This window comes from Lynx rufus, unplaced genomic scaffold, assembly GCF_022079265.1.
Source record: "Lynx rufus isolate CCGP_SWC_20201006 ecotype Redwood Valley unplaced genomic scaffold, mLynRuf1.p SCAF_10, whole genome shotgun sequence".
Lineage (NCBI taxonomy): Eukaryota > Metazoa > Chordata > Mammalia > Carnivora > Felidae > Lynx > Lynx rufus.
Window position 1 is genome coordinate 78,758,162 of NW_025814824.1, and position 13,613 is coordinate 78,771,774.

At 46.0% G+C, this 13,613-nt stretch overlaps 1 protein-coding gene across 1 annotated transcript in view; it reads right to left on the reverse strand.

The window, feature by feature from the left end:
- Positions 1–13,613, reverse strand: part of BRINP1 (BMP/retinoic acid inducible neural specific 1) — a 126,359-nt gene that overhangs the window by 66,660 nt on the left and 46,086 nt on the right. The window lies entirely within an intron of this gene.

Sequence of the window (13,613 nt, forward strand, 5' to 3'; positions counted from 1 at the left end):
TGGACCAAGTGTCATCTTGGACCACCTCTCCGTACTTGCACTTTCTTATCTATAAAATCCAATTAACATTATCTACTTCTTATTGCTGGCGTACAGATTACACGAAACACTGGGTGTGAAAAATACCTTTGGAAACTGCCAGGTACTAATCCAATGTGGAAGACAGTTTTAGAATTATATTTTCTCACAAATCCCCAGACATGAAAATCGCTAAAGGTTCACGGACGGGGAACAGAAAGCATGCAAACGGAATACAAGTAGAAAGTTGAAGGGCCTTGGTTCAGGTTCCTTTTGCTTTAATAATGATCTCTGTTCCTCCCAAAGATGAAGCTCCTTCTGGAACCACCAGGTCTTCCTGAATTACAAGCTCCTAGACCCTTGAGAAAAACAGACGAGCCAAGAGGATGGTAAGGTCAGCCTAGATGAATGATGGGAACCGGAGTTTAATGAAAAGGTCTCTCTTTCCTGCCACAGGATGGGAGAGATGAATGAAGGAAGGGGTACGAAGCAAGGAGAAGCCGAACGGGGGCGGGGGGGATCACCCCAGAATACACCCTTGTAATTCAGCCGTGGAGTCTGACCCCTGAAGCAGAGGAATGTGGGTCTGAAAAAAAATGCTTTCAAGTTGGAATACATTTCCAAACTTCAGAGCTTATGGTTCACGCTTGCTTATAGAATCTCTGCTCACAATTCGTGACACCGTTCAAATTCTAAATAAAGTCAGCTCAAAGCACTTATTAAGTTAATCAGCTGCACTCAGTGAACCCTCGCAGGGCACCTACTAAGTGAAAAGTATGACGTCTCCAGGAGGGGTATCGACACACCACAGTCCCATGTCCTTAAGAAGCTCAGGCAGGGAAGATGAGCACTTTCCAGTTTGTTGTAAATCAAGAACTACAGGACACAGAAGAGGACAGATTTCTCAGGTCTCCAGGGAAGCTTCGGAGAGGAGGTCATATCTGAAGCATAGATTCAAAGTCCACATGGGCTTAGATAGGCGGAAATGTGGTTAAGAGCAACTGTCCCGGGGCGCCTGGGTGGCTCAGTCGGTTAAGCGTCCGACTTCAGCCAGGTCAAGATCTCGCGGTCCGTGAGTTCGAGCCCCGCGTCAGGCTCTGGGCTGACGGCTCGGAGCCTGGAGCCTGCTTCCGATTCTGTGCCTCCCTCTCTCTCTGCCCCTCCCCCGCTCATGCTCTGTCTCTCTCTGTCTCAAAAATAAATAAAAACATTTAAAAAAAATTTAATAAAGAACAACTGCCCCCATGGAAGGAAGGGCAGGAGCAGAGTGGGGGGGGGTGTTTGGGAGCCAGCGGAGGAGGATTTCATAGTTGTGGTGGGTAGCTTGTGACGTGACTCCCATGCCCCCCACGCTGTGGTGTTCACACCCCACTGTACTCAATCCCCTTCGCTTGAGTGTGGGGTAGGAAGGGACCCAGCCACGTGCTTCTAATGAATGTGGAAGTGATGGAACATTACTTCCAGGAGTAGTTTACAAAAGATTTCGACTTCTGTTTTGCCCGCCCTGTGTGTGTGTGTCCATCTCTCTCTGCCGTGGTGTGAGATCCAAATGGTCAGGAGCCCAGCGAAGCCTCTGGCCAGCAGCTTCTGAGGAACAGGGGCCTCGGAGGGACCTGGATCCTAACAGCAACCACACAGGTGAACCTGGAAGCAGACCTTCCCCAGCTGAGCCTCAAGCCCACTAAGCACAGGTGGGAGGCAGCAAAGGCATCCAGCCAAGCCACGCCCAGGTGCCCCGCCCACAGAAACTGACGGTAATAAATACTGTTGTATTCAACATTTATTTATTTTTGGGACAGAGAGAGACAGAGCATGAACGGGGGAGGGGCAGAGAGAGAGGGAGACACAGAATCGGAAACAGGCTCCAGGCTCCGAGCCATCAGCCCAGAGCCCGACGCGGGGCTCGAACTCCCGGACCGCGAGATCGTGACCTGGCTGAAGTCGGACGCTTAACCGACTGCGCCACCCAGGCGCCCCTAAATACTGTTGTATTCAATCACTAAGTTATGGAGGGAATGTGCGACTCAGCAAGAGATGACCAACAAAAGGCGACGAGGATCATCAGATATTTCTAAGGAAAAGAGTCTTTCTTCATGAGGGTTCCCCTGAAATGTATCAAATTATATACACATGTAATTATGAAGTTATATATATGCATAGAAACATAGTCATACTTCAGTAAGCAAATATTTATGTACCTACACAAATATGTACATATATAATCACTTTGATTTATAATAACTTATGACCATAGACTACTGATTTTTTTCTTACGTGGATATGGCTACATTCCTCAAAGCTAACTTGTCTTGACATACAGAGAGGTTGACTAATGTATCAAAAGTCACACAGCTAGTTAGTGGGAGGGCTGGGAGTGGCAAATTGGTATCCCGATTCGTAGAGCAGTCTTTTAATATAGATACTGAGAAGTAAAATGTGAAAACCATAGAACTAGTATTTATACGCAGGAATAATGCCAACCCCACCATCAACTTACAAGCCCATGACTCAATTCCTTCTCTCCCTTGCTCCCTTCCTTCCTTTCTCCCTCCTTTCCAACCTTCCTTCCTTCCTTCCTTCCTTCCTTCTTCCTTCCCTCTCTCCCTCCCTCCCTTCCTTCCTTCCTCCCTCCCTTTCTTCCTCCCTTCCTTTCTTCCTTCCCTCCTTTTTTCCCACAGCCTCTACATCTTTCTGATGCCCACCAGCTACCCACCCAGGGCCTGCCATCTTGGTTGCTTCCTTGAAAAAATTAGGTAAGAAGCTGATGCTGAGTACCTAGCTCCTTCCTCACAGGGTGGACACAAGGCCTAAGTGGGGGGAGGCATGTGACCCGGTAGGACACAGCCAGGAATGTGGGAAGAGGTCAACAGCTGGGGTATGATTATGAGGCACTGCCTCTGTGCTAGGCACGGCCTGTTTAGTGTCACAGGGTTCCTGACCCTAAGGAATTCTTCCATCTTAGTGGACAAAAGTGCCTGTTTATGAAAGCTATGTAACTATGCTGTGCTATTGGCAACAGTAACTTTAGTCAGAGAAAGGGTCCCTGACCCAACCTGTACAAAGGGCTGGGGCCGGAGTGGGGGGTTCAACGAATTCTCCTGTACAAGCCCAGTCTATTTTTTTTCAATTTTTTAATGTTTATTTATTTTTGAAGGAGAGAGAGACAGAGCATGAGAGGGTGAAGGGCAGAGAGAGAGGGAGACACAGAATCCGAAGCAGGCTCCAGGCTCTGAGCTGTCAGCACAGAGCCCGACGCAGGGCTCGAACCCACAAACCGCAAGATCATGACCTGAGCCAAAGTCGGACGCTCAACCGACTGAGCCACCCAGGCACCACCAAGCTCAGTCTTGATGAGAACATACGGCCAAAGATAGAGAAAGGGTGTTTCCAGAAGAATGAACTCCACCTGCGAAAATGGAGGATGAGGCGGTTGGCGAGAGAGGGGTGTGTGTGTGTGAGAGAGATATAAATGGTAGGAGGTAAAGACAGAGAGGATGTCGGTGACCACACGATGAAGGGCCTTGTGGGCCAAACCATGTTATTAGATTCCAGCCTATAAACTCTGTTCTGATTGGCCCACAATCAAGGCTAGAAACATTCAGAGAATGAATTCATGCGACTTTGTGGCCATCGCAGAAATGTTGGTGCAAAGACCATACGGGTTACAGGATTCTAAAATTTTACACCTTTGCCCATAGCAGACTGAAGTGAAAGAGCTCCATAGCACTTAGACCCATTCAGAAGTAGATTTAAATAGCATTAGAGCTGAAACAGTTGATTTCTGTTTTCAAAGTTTGGGCACTTACTGTGTTTTCCAGATCTGAGGGTATTGCAATAAACAAATTAGCTGATATCAAGGAGCTTAAGCTCTAGTGAGAGTGCACTGATCATAGAGCCAAATCTAACAAGTCAGAGAGGGAGAAGGGCTGTGAAGACAAATAAAGCAGAGAAAGGCAGTGGGGATCCCCGGGGGTAGGGTGAGAATGTGGTTTTATATAGATAGCCTTCTTGATGTGATGACAGGAAAGGAGAGCCCTGAAGGAAATGAAGAAGAGAACATGGGGCCACCTGGTGGAAGAATGTCCAGGAAGAAGGGATAGCAAGTACAAAGGTCCTGAGGTAGAAATGTTTGCCAGGTTTAGGGGTCATGAAGGAGGCAGGCCTACATAAGCAGGTAAGTATAGGAGAGGAGATAAAAGGAAGGGCGAGAAGAGAAAAGTAACAATAAAATGTAGGGCAGAGTAGGCATTGATCTTAAAAGGCTATGTTGGATTTGGTAAAGATGTCTTATTTTTAAATCCCAAGTAATGTGTAGAGTCAAAAGAAGGTTTTCAGCAATGACACAATCTGATTTAGGTTCTAAAACAGGAGCCAGAGAGTAAATAGTTTAGGCTCTGCAGCCATAAGTTATCTGTCACAGCTACTTAGCTCTGTCCTTGAAGTGTGATCAACCACAGACAATACATAAACAAGTGAGTATGAGCATGTTCCAATAAAACTTTATTCATAAAAGTAGGTGTTGGGCTGGATTTGGCTCACAGGACCCCTGTTCTTTTTTTTTATGTTTATTTATTTTGAGAGAAAGAATGCGGGAGGGGCAGAGAGAAAGAGAGGGAGAGAGAATCCCAGGCAGGCTCCGCACTGCCAGGGCAGAGTCCAATGCAAGGCTCAAGCTCACGAACCGTGAGATCGTGACCTGAGCCGAAACCAAAAGTCAGACGCTTAACCAACTGAGCCACCCAGGCACCCTGAGCCCTGTTCTGAGAGCATCACTATGACTCCTTTCATAGAAGTCGTCAAATCCAACTCCCACAATTCATGGAAAGGAAAACTAAATTTCAGAGACACTAAGCTTTTTGCCCCAAATCACAGAGCGAATGATTGGCAGGGCTGAAATTAGACCCTAGGGCTCATGGCTCCAAACGCAGTGCCCTTTCCACTGCAACAAACCACCTTTAAAAAAGAGAGACGGAAAGAGGTTGAAAATAGAGGAAAGTGAGAAAGTCTTGCTTGTCTGGTTGTCTAACTGCTCTGCTGGCCCAGGAACAATTTCATGTAAGTTCTCAGTGCACTGAGCACAACATAAAGTACATCTTTCCTTCTGAGCCCACAGAGCAAGCAAATTCCCTTCGGAGCAGAAGGCAGACCTCACAATGGTACAGGATCCGTGCAATACGCTTATGCCCAATTAAGCATCTCAGCAGGGCAGGCAAACCAATTAGACTGAGATTAAAAAAGGACCCTGGATGGAAGGCATGGGGTGGCTGTGGCGAGGCCCATCCCACTGGGGGAGCGGGAGGCGGGACAGGGGGCGGGGCTGCGGGTGACATCAGAGGCAGGGGATGGATGAAGAAGACCAAGGCCAGGATGGCACATTTAAGATGAGGCTGGAGAGAAAACCATAAGGCCAAAGCTCTCTGCTTAGAGCTAAGCATTGCCCTTCTGGGACTCCTCCCTCCGCCTCCTTTCTACAGTCCCTGCTCCCCTGTGGGCGCGAGCACGCACACACACACACACACACACACACACACACACATACACACACACACACATCCTCAATGACACACGGAGGAGAAAAGGCTGTGAGACTGGCAGGGGACTGGCTCTGTGCCCTTGGGAAGGTGTTGACTCTCCTGGGAGATAAGCTGATTGGATTAGATGATCCTCAGCTCTGTGTCTCTCAGCCTGGGCGCTGGAGGTGGAAATCCTGAACAAAAACCCGGCTCTGCCACCAATTAGCTGTGAAACTGTGGAGGAGTTTACTCACCCTCTCTGAAGTGTGGATGTCATCAGGGGGAGCCTATCTATCACGGAGGGGTGGGTTCAGCGTCACATTAAATCATGAAACACAGCACTTAGAACGAGCGCTCGATAAACTGTTAAAGTTACTGTCGATATTGTCACTATGGTTCCGGTCCTGGGAGAGGCTCCAATGGGAAGCTGGGTGACGGTGGGTGGATCATGAGGTGGGAGAGGAGCTGAAACAATCATGCTCTTTTTCAAGTTACCTGTGGGTAGAACTTCTGGGACAGATGGGATCTGATTCTTGTGAAGTCTGTTAGAAAGAGTGAGTCTAGGGGCACCTGGGTGGCACCTGGGTGGCTCAGATCACGATCTCATGGCTTGTGGGTTCGAGCCCTGCATCAGGCTCTGTGCTGACAGCTCAGAGCCCGGATCCCGCTTCACATTCTGTCTCTCTCTCTCTCTCTCTCTCTGCCCCTCTCCCACTTGCATTCTGTCTCTCTCAAAGATAAATAAACAGAAAAGAAAAGAAAGAAAAGAAAAGAAAAAAGAAAAGAGTGAGTCTGAATTTAAGAAAGAGACCAGCAGCTTATAAACGGCTGTGAAGCAGGGGCACCTGGGTGGCTCAGTCGGTTGAGCATCCGACTTGGGCTCAGGTCATGATCTCACAGTCGGTGGGTTCAAGCCCCACGTCAGGCTCTCTGCTGACAGCTCAGAGCCTGGAGCCTGCTTCCGATTCTGTGTCTCCCTCTCTCCCTGCTCTTCCCCTGCTCATGCTCTGTCTGTCTCTCTCTCTCTCTCTCTCAAAAATAAACATTAAAAATAAATAAATAAATGGCTGTGAGGCAGGCAGGCAATTTCCTGATATGTGTGATGAAGACAGAGACCACCCGTCTCCCCAAGTCGTGCTGAGAGATCAATGAAATGATGGTCGATTGCAATAGGGTCTGGACAGCTGTAAACTGCTCTTGGTATTTTTCTATTATGATCATTTACAGAGGCTCACTCATAATAATGTTTCAATTGCATAACATTCTCCTGTTTGTTCACTCATGTATAAAATGGGGGGGGGGGGTCACAATTCCGACTTCTCGGGGTTGTGAAGAGAGCACCATCTACTGGTGGTGGCCAGTAGATAAGTGTTGGATACATGTGAGTTTCTCCCAGTGTTTTCTAGGGAATCGAGGCTACTAATGGCTTTTGAAGAGTGAAGGCTTGCTTTACTCTTCTTTACAGAGTATGCTTTGCAGCTTTTATTTTTTTACTTGAATCTGATTCCATAGCAGAAATAGCTGGAGGTGGTTTTCAAAAACACATACCATGTAAATTTAAAAATACAGAAAAATGGGAAAATAAAGGGAAGAAAATATTTTATTTTAAAGCTTCGTTAAAATTAGCACACAAACTTCATTCTGTAATGTCCTGAACGCTTGATAGAAGTGGACTACAGATGTCTCTGAGCTTCCCTGCAGCCAAAGGAAAAAGGGAATCACAGCCCAAGGAGCCACACAGTCAAGCAGACAACAGGGCAGTTGTTCACAGTTGTGGGAGAAACACACATCTGCCACATGTCCCAAAGGCTACAAGAAGACACAGACGTCCCCCATGGTTTCTCATAAAGAGATGCACGTAGTCGATGCTGGTCGGTGATATACCAATGCTTGACTGGCTCAAGACAGCCACGTGCATATTCCAGAAGCATCATCCACTACAGCAATTCCCTGTAGTCAACCATACTACAGTCTAAATACGTAGCTCTCTAGTGCTCTGACTTAATCCAGGGTTAGATACCTTTTAGAATACTTTATAGACACGGTCTCGCCAATAAATGTTTGTTGATGGCATAACTGATTACGGTGTTCATCTCCGGGTGGCGAATCCCATTGGTTGCATTAACTAATCATTTGGAAGTGGAATAAAAATGAACCTCTGAGTGTGTGGGGGATGGGTGGGAGGATCTGGGACCCCTGCTTGCAGCAAATTGTCCCTAGAGATGAGCAAGAAGAATTGCAGAGGAGGAGAGTGAGGAGAAGTCACTGAACCAGAGAGAGAGAGAGAGAGAGATCACATTTCTCTTGCCTGCTGTTCCCAATTTCTCCCTGCATGATCCCTAGCTACCTCAGGGAAAGGTGAAACCAAGGGCATATGTGAAATGGAAATGATGCATCTTAACAACCAGGGCATCCGAGACAAATCCCCTGTTGTCTCTATGCCCCTCAACGTAAGTGAGAGGGCAGTTGAGGAATCGGGGCATCCAAGTGGATCTCTGGGGCAATTTGGTGCCAGAGGGTGACAGAGGTAGAACAGGGAAAAAATATAAAAGCTCTCTGAAAACACGACTGTGAACAGTTTCATTTTAATTACAAGTAAAGACACTGACTTAACTGTGGAGAATAAAATAATCCTTGCTTACGATGTGTATATAATCCTTTCTGTTTTCCAACGTGTGTTCACTTAAGTAATGGCATTTATATTTGTATACCAACCCAGCAGCAGTTGTAAAGGCTCAGATGGGAATAAAGTTCAGAGAAACCAGGAGAAGCATCTTAGAATGGAGCTACAGGCTTCTCATTGAATAGAAATTTGAGAAGGAAAGACAGAAACACAACAGGCATACTGGAATGGCCCAACTTTTGTATAAACAGACCATTTCCTGAAAAGCAAGTGGGGTTTTTCATGAAGCCCTGTGACTGAGGGCAGGGGGCGCAGTAGGGATTATGGGAATCCACTGTGGGCAGAAGCTGCTTAGAATGCACTTGCTTTATGTACTCCAAGTGGCTTATTTATTTCCTGAGATGCCCTCAATCTCCTGAGCCTCAATCTCCTGGCAATCTCTGTGCCAAAACATCCCAAACTCAGGGCAGAAAGGCTTTGGGAGCCGCCAGCCAAGGACGTTCCTGTCATTTCACAACTGAGGCAACTCAGGACAAGAGAGAAAGGACTTGGCCCAAAGCCATTGGTGGCAGGCGGCACTCGAATCTGGGTCCCTGATCTCAGATTCAGCGTCCTCTGTCATGATCCACTGCCCCAGCCCATCACCTCCAATGTGTGGGGTCTATAGGGCACTCGGTCCTTTACAAAGCTCTGTCATCACACACATTATCCTTCCAACAACCTGAAGGAGGGAGAGTATTGCCATCACCATCACAAGGAGGGGAAACTGAGGCCCAGGCCAGTGATGGCCATGTGGCAAACCCGTGCCGGAGTGGAGACAGAAAGTCCAAAGGCATGATTCTCTGCCTCGGTCCTCTTGGCCTCTCCCTGCCTTCCCCTCCTCTGCACACTCCGGCATGACCACGCCGGCGAAGGACAGGTGCACGTGCTCCCAAACCACCGTGCCGATGCTCTGCAGAAGGTCTCAGGGAAAAGCAAATGGCTCGTTCCCCTGAGCACCAGAAAATGGGCCACGAAAGAGGCCCTTTGCGAAGATGTCACGGCACCCCGTAAGGACACAGTGTCAGAAAGTCAGAAAGCCCTGGCCGTGAACGAGCATAAAGCCATTCATCAGCTGGGTGATTCTTTGCAGATTCCTCAGCCTCTCTGAGCTTCTCTCGGTGCAGCAGAAATTCTAGTACTTACCTTGTAGGGTTGCTGGAAGGATTAAGCATAATGAATGCAATTAATCTGGCAGTAGTAGCTACTCAATAAATGTTAGCTATTTATCCTTTGGCGAGGCATTCTAAAAGGGGAGTTTGTCGCATAACACATAACTTTTAATGGATATTTTAAATGATCTTAATATGCTCATGGGCTCCAGGGATTATACAAACTGCATATAAATAAAATATTTAAAATTCTGTTTACTCAATTTGTCTCTCTGCTTATTTCCAAAGCATCTATTGTGAAAGCATGACTCATAACTAAATATAGATTAATAAAAGTTTGGAGCAGCAATTATTTTCCAATTATCATAAATCCCATTAAACATTGCAATTATATGAATTTTCTCTTTCAGTCCACAAAATTTGAGAGCTCCAAGGGACCACGATAACATCTTCGTATGGCCCTCAATCTTTAGGCGGAAACACGGAGAGTCTGAGAGGGAAGATAATTTTCCCAGGGACACACAGCCGTCGGTACCAGACCTGGATTTAAACCCAGGTTTTGCACAGCCAGACCTCTGCTCATTTCCTTCCGCCTTTGGTGCATAGTTTTATGAGAAAAAAAAAAAATGAACAACTTCCCCAGCAAGTAATATTGCATTTAATTGCCAACTGCTTCCTCGTTAAAATATTTGGGTATTGGCGAGCAAGATGTCATCTCAGAGCCTTCCCCAAAGGCCTTCTCCTGTTTCCCTATATAATAGAAAGCTTCTCTGTCCTTATTTTAAACTAGTTAAGAAATAGCTTTTCCTTCAATTCATTCAACGCACATTCACTGAATTGCGGGTTCTATGTCAAGAATTAGGGATTTAGAACCATCCTTTATTCAACATAGATGAGCCAAAGTCCTCAAAACCAGATTTAACTCAGAGGTCAGTAAACTATGGCCCACAGACCAAATGTGTCTTACTGCCTGTTTTGTAAATAAATTTTTATTGCAACACCATGGCATTCATTTATTTATGAATTGTCTATGGCTGCTTTTGGACAACGTGACAGAGTTTACTAGTTGCAACAGAGACCACAGGGCCCAGGAAGTCTAAAATATTTACTATCTGGCCTTCACAGGAAAATTTTGCTGACCCTGATTTAACCCATTGACTTGGCCAGTCAAATAATGCATGTTTAAGGAAATAATCAGGGAGGCCAGATCAAAGATTTATAGATTGAGCTACTCCAACAGATAGGTCTGTAAATTGTGTGTGTGTGTGTGTGTGTGTGTGTGTGTGTTTGCGTTCACGTGCATGTGTGTGTGTTTGACAACAAGATTCCCTTACCCTAAAAATGTTTTTAAACTACTGGGCCAAAGAAAATTAGAAAACAAGGATGTTTTCTCACACAGCCTGTCTGCAGCACCTTTAAACCTAAATAACAAAGTCATTACTTAAATACAGATCGGAAGGAGCTGATTTTTTTTAAATGCCCACATCACACCTGAGTTAAGAAAATAAACATGTTTTTTCAAGTGGAATTTCCTATTTGATGACTAAACAAGTTAATTAACTTAATATACGCAATGATGAGGGAAAAAAAAAAAAACCACATCATCTGGGAGGGTCTAAGGCATTTCCAGAGGTACCTGATTGCCCAAACAGCCCAAGAAGAAGAAAGACTCCACCAATTTCCCTAGTTGTTGGAACCCGATGAGTTGTAAGGCCATGAAAACACAGCTCTGAGGGCTATAACCCGATTGACGAGGAAGGACCGACAGCATGATAAAGCCCCACTCAATACAGCAAGCTCCTGACTGACAGAACTAATCAGAAGAGAACAGGACGCCCTGAGAATTAAGGAGGTCCCTGTCCAAAGCCTTCAAAGCAGAATCTGAATAACTGATTGAACAGAGATGCTTTTTAGGAGGGATTCAGAACTCACGAGGCGGTTGGAAAATGTTGTTGTTGCTGTATTTACTGACTAGGCGACCCAAGGAGTTTCAAGAAGACAAAAGTGTGTTTGGAACATGAGGAACTGTCTTTTGGATGCCCAGCTAAACTGGAAATGTTTCAGTCAGGAGCCAGTAATGTTGTAATCACTGACAGGTGTGTTAGTGTCACATAAGCACCAGGGTGACAGGTGACAGATACGGAAGAGGTTACCTACTTAGTTGTTTGGTTTTTTTGCTTTGAGTTAGTTGGATGGTACTCCCAAAACACATCGAGAGATGCAAAGCCCCTGGTCTATCTCACAGGTACCCCTCCATTCAAGATTTGAATTCTACTTTCTCCCCTGAAGCACATAAAAAATGGCTCCTCTTCATCACATGACATTTTGGTTCTTTTTTGGTGTCCCCATGAGCAACTAGCAAATGTTACTTTTCTTGGGTATGAAGATGTTTCAATGGCCACCTCCTACGAAAGCCATGGCCCAGAGACCATTCTTCTGTAAGCTCACGTGGAGCCTTCCAAAAGAAGCCTCACCCCCTCTCTCTCATATGCAGACTCTTATGTACCAACATCCCTACATGCAGCCATGAATATATACCGCTGTTCCAACACCGACACCCTTGATTCTTCAGATCCATATGCCTAAGCCAAAATAATATTGGCCACCTAATACGAGCCAGGTGCTTTGTATTAATACTCACAAACCACCCTATGAGATAGTTATGACCATCTTCATTTTATCTTTTAATATATTTTGTAATGTTTTTTTTTTCTTTTAATCTATTTTTGAGAGAGAGAGACAGAGCTGGGGAGGGGCAGAGAGAGAGGGAGACACAGAATCCAAAGCAGGTGCCAGGCTCTGAGCTGTCAGCACGGAGTCCAACGCAGGGCTCGAACTCTCGAACCGTGAGATCATGACCTGAGCCGAAGTCAGACGCTTAACTGACTGAGGCACCTCACTGGCCCTCTGCCGTTGCCTTTTTAACAAACTCCTGGGTGACCCTTGCAGAGTAAAATAGAGGACCCCAGGGCTGAAGGACCGCTGCAGTCTCCTTTCCTACCTTCTCTACCTTACTACTACCTTTACTCCTTTGGACTGCCGTCTCTTCCATTGTCTTCTGGCAAACTGCTTTTCAATGTACTGGGCCTCAGCCATAAGGTCACTTCTACAGCAATCTTTCTCTGATTCCCCCAGCCAGCTCTGGTACCCCGGATCACAGAACACAGCTGGCAGTGACGTGCTTGTGTGGTGACTTTACCATCATCCCTTCTACTAGACAGTAACCTCCACGGGGCAGAAAGTGTATCTCTTTTTGTCCCGCTCTTGTATATTCCTGGAACTTACAAAGTGCCCAATAAATAATTCTTGAATAAATCAAGGCAGAATGAATGAGTTTGTGAATGGATCTCTCCTTTCCAGCACCGAGAAACTCATGTTTTTAGGCACCCCCCACGATCAGAACGTTTCACTGCCAATACTTCCCTCCTGGAGTCTGGCAAGTTGCCTGAGGACCCTGTTTCCGAACTTTCCAAGTCGTAGCGACTTCCTGTTTCCATTTATGACTTCCTGTTTCTATTTACGCCTGCACCCTGTTCCACATGTAGGCGGAGGTGGCAACTGAGGCCTCAAAGGTGAAGAGTTTTGGAATTAATCCTTAACACCTTTGTACTTTCATTTTTCCATTGTCCAATCAGTAGCATAATTAATAAGTTCGGGGAAAGAACTCTTGAGATGAAAAACAAAAAAAGAAACCAAAGAAAACACAAGATTTGTAGTCAAGACACACAGAGGTACAAATGCCACCCACCTGGGTCCCCTGCCTCCACTCGACAATCCCACAATTCTTCCACATATTACGGCGAGAACTCCTTTTTTCCAACTGTGGATTGGCTCATGGCTCAGCTTGCCGGGAAGCTGTCAATGAGTCTCCACTGTCTACAAAATACAGCGGACACTCTCTGGATTCCTACTCAAGATGTCTCGTGACCACAGGTAAACTTCAGAGGCCCTGCTCCTTCCCCTGTTACACTGTCCTTACTCTAGTCAAATGTCAACTGTGGACCCGTTCATAATTAATATCACCCACCTTCACCTTTCCCTTACATTTTTATGAACACTGCGAGATGAATCACTCCCTAAAATGTAGCCCAGACCTCTTAATTCTGAGTAGAATGACCTCCATGACCTGTCCTGCCTACGTAATTTGCCAGCTTCTTCTTGACTCCTAATCTCCTCCCAGTCCCTTATTCTTTATTAAGCACCATCAAAAATACCAACCCTCTGTGACCTCCAGGCGTTCTTACTCATTCAAGAGCACACTGCCCTTCCCCAAGCAAAACGTGTACTGAAACTGCCTGTTTACTTCTT